The 3,951-nt window shown below is 37.1% G+C and overlaps 1 non-coding gene across 1 annotated transcript; it reads right to left on the reverse strand.

Moving 5' to 3' along the window:
• Window positions 1-3,146: 3,146 nt before the first annotated feature.
• Window positions 3,147-3,253, reverse strand: LOC141634781 (small nucleolar RNA R71). Its single transcript, XR_012539503.1, has one exon. It is a non-coding gene; the product is annotated as a small nucleolar RNA R71 (small nucleolar RNA).
• Window positions 3,254-3,951: the final 698 nt, after the last annotated feature.

Below are 3,951 nucleotides of genomic sequence, written 5' to 3' on the forward strand. Positions count from 1 at the left end.
GAGTCTCTCTTGAGACCGGCGATTCCCTACCCAACAATTAGCATTGTTAAATTACTATTTTACCCTTGCTTAACCTAATGATGCTCTATTATATATACCCCATTGGTAATAATCAAACAAAAAAAGTTTTCATTAGGTTAAATCAATCCTTCCTTAGATTAGATTAGGAGTAGATTAGAATAGATTACTCTTTAATATTTCCACAAATTACACTTTAATCTTTCCTTAATTATTGTTCAAGTTTATTATTCAAGTTTATTATTGGGTAATTGAAGATTATTGGGTTATTATTGGAGAATTGACAACTCTTCATCAATCAATCAAGTTTCTTCTATTATTCTTTGCTTTATTATTTGGATCATCTTTAGTTGGTATAATTCTTTTACCCTTTACTCTTTATTGTTTATTTCCTCATTCTCTTATCATGTTTACACTTGTTGTGATGATTGACACCATTAATGACATGTTTACCATAATAATAAGTGAGTAGTCTATTAACTAGGATTAGTGGGTAATTAGGAGAAACCAACATGGGGATTGATTCATGCTTAATCTAATATGTTTTTATAATTAGTTTGCTTGCTTGTTGTGATGTCAACCTTTGCACATGTTATGTTTGATGAAATGCTAAGCCTATGAATCCTTGCATTTTTACCCATCTCTTATCTACTCAACAAGACTTGTAAGATATAAATGATGTGACCATAATTAGAGCATATTTAGTTCCCGAATTAGCCTTCTTCCCATGCTTTTTAGTGCATATTTAGGTCATTTATTGTCTTTAGTTCTTTGTTTTGCATATTCTTTGAGGTTTTGTGTCCTTGGTAGGAAAGGAGTGCAACCCTTGCATTTTCATGGCAAAACGAGACTAAATTGATTAAATTCAAATGACCAAGCATCAAGGAGAGACAAGATTAGAAGGCCTTTGTACATACTATAGTAAATGGGAAATGATGAGAAAAGATCCTTGCATCCCCGAGGAAATCCCCAATGATTTTATGAAGAAAAGGGAAGAAAAGATGAAGAAATGAGACTGTCCAGCAATCTGTGCGGATAGTCCTCAAGACGCCCGTCCTACACCTTCACAATCCGTGCGTCTTCACTCCAAGACGCCCGGGCAGCAACCCCAGAAGACGCCCGTCTTCTCCCCAAGACGCCCGGGCAGAGACTCACGAATCCGGCCGTCCCGTGCTAAAGACGCACAGATTCCCAGGCAGACAATTTCGTTTCTTCAAGCTTCAAGAAAGATGCCCATCCTTCCAAAAATACCGGCGTTTCCTTAAGTAGGGACTTAATCGTCATTTAAGCCCTTAGTTAACCCTAATTCCTACACCTAATCCCCACTATAAATACCCCATTAGTCTAATTAGAAGAGCATGTTCTTCTTAGCAATCTTTAGTGTAGTTAATATCAATCAAATCTCTCTTTAATCTTGTAATCCACAATTAATCAAGTTTTAATACAAGTTTTATTTCCTTAATCTCTCTTTTGTTCATCCTTTATTTTGGGTAATTGAAGATTATTTGGGTTATTATTGGGAGATTAACAACCTCTCAATCAAGCATCAAGTACTTCTTTTATTCTTTGCTTTATTATTAGAATCATTAGTAGGTATAATTCTCTTAATCCCTTTTTAATTATTGCTAATTACCTTCATTTATTCATCATGTTTCACTTTGTTGGTATGATTGACAAACTTGCTAGCATGTTCAACATGATAATGAGTGAGTAGTTCCTTAGCTAGGGTTAATGGGTAATTAGGGGAAACCAACATGGGGAATGATTCATGCTTAAATTAATATGCTTTCATGGTTTATTTGCTTGCTTATTTTGATCTCAACTCATGCACATGTTATGTTTGATGAAATGCGAGCCTATGAATCCTTGCATTTTTTACCCATCACCTATCTTTCCAATGAGACTTGTAAGACATAAACCAACTCGAGTCTCATTAGACCATGCATGTTGTTGAGTAGGGAAGACTAATTCGACTTGTAGGTGTTGTACAATCTAATCGATTCGGCTCCGGGACCCAAACTTTCCTAGGATTGTAAGATATAACCCAACTCAATCCATCACAACAATAATTGCTTGATTATAATTTGAGAACATGTTTGTATGATCAATTCCCATGAATCCCCTATAACCCCATGATACCCTAGTGTCTTTTATCAATTGTTTACAACCCTTTTAATTCATCTTGCTTGTTTACTTTCATTGCTATTTAGTTTAGTGACCTTCTACGTCAACCCAATTGTGACACCCCTGAGACACCGTTAGTTGTAATAGAAATCTCATCTCAATTCCCGTCCCTTGGGATCCGACCTTTACTTGCCTCTTTACTAATTGTAGAGTTTTTTGTGACGCTATAAATTGTGTTTTGGTCTAGGTGCTCCTAACGACAAGTTACCGAAAAGATTTAGTCCGATACCAAAAATAGCGTCGTTGCCGGGGACGGTGTTAACTTGATTTAGATTTTCTTATATTGTTATTAGTTGTGTCTTTCTTCGCCTTGGGAAAGTAAAACTCCTCAAGGTTTGTTCTAATTGTTTTCGAGTTGTTTGATATTTTGCATGTCTAGAAGGTCACAAGGCGACTTGTTACCTTTTGATCGTGAAATTGAAAGAACTTTGGCAATCAATAGAAGACTTGCTAGGAGAAATTTGAGAGGTATTGGTGAGGTTGTAGATATTCAACCAACTATTGAGTTCATCAACCCTTTTGCAAGAGAAGGTGAGGAGAACCCAACACAAAATACAACACAAAATCAACCCACAATGCCTAAGTTTTCATCACATTCCGTACCCACCGAGGAGAACCTACGCAATGGTACTCCCACACCACAACATCTAACCGGAAATTTTATTGCCAAATCCGCATTTATCCAATTAGTCGAAAGAAGCCAATTTGGGGGGATGCCTAGTGAAGACCCTCACTTTCATATGGAGACCTTTTGTGACTATTGTGATGCGATTTCTCAAACCGGTGTAACTCAAGACCAAATTCGATGGGTCTTTTTTTTTTCTCTAATTGGCACCGCGAAACAATGGTTGAAGGGCCTTGATAAGGCTACTCTCGGAATTGATTCTTGGAAAAAGTTGGCTCTAGCTTTCTACAAAAAGTTCTATCCACCAGAAAAGACTAACATGCTAAGAGCTCAAATTACGGGTTTTAAGCAAAGGGATGAAGAATATTTGTATGAAGCTTGGGAGCAGTTCAAAGGAATTTATCGCTCATGTCCTCACCATGGACTTAGCGAGTGGTTCTTGGTACAACAATTTTGGAACGGTCTATATGAAGATTCAAGGAACATTCTCAACATGGGATCAAATGGAATGTTCACCGAAGTTGATGACAATCAAACTTGGAACAAAATTGAGGAAATGGTGGTCCATAACTCACAATATAGTAGACCTCGCAAGGCTACTAGAGGAGGAAAGCATGAAGTGGACTCCGTTACTCAATTGGGTGCTCAACTTAGTGCTCACATTGATACCATCAATTTGAAGTTTGAAAAGGCTATGGCTAGACTTGAAGAAGCCTCAAAATCACCAAAGCATCATGTTAATGCCATGACGGCATCTTCATCAATCCCAAGTGGGATATGTGAGAATTGTGAAACTTTGGGACATGACCCAAGTGAATGTAGGGAAACAATTGAACAAGTGAATGCTTTCCAAGCATACAAGAGTGGTACCCCTTATTCCAACTATTACAATGAAAACACCAAATTCCATCCAAATCTCTCATACAAAAGCCAAAATGTTCAAAACCCTCAAACAACATACACCCCACCTCCCATGAGAAACCAAAATCAAAGACCCTTTTACAACCAAAACCAAGGTTACCAAAATCAATCTCCATACAATCAACAAAATGACCAAGGTTTGATGTTCAAAAAGTGGTCCTTCAAATGCAAAAGAATCAACAAGAGTTTTTCACTCAAATGCA

The sequence above is a fragment of the Silene latifolia genome, chromosome Y (genome assembly GCF_048544455.1).
Source record: "Silene latifolia isolate original U9 population chromosome Y, ASM4854445v1, whole genome shotgun sequence".
NCBI lineage: Eukaryota > Viridiplantae > Streptophyta > Magnoliopsida > Caryophyllales > Caryophyllaceae > Silene > Silene latifolia.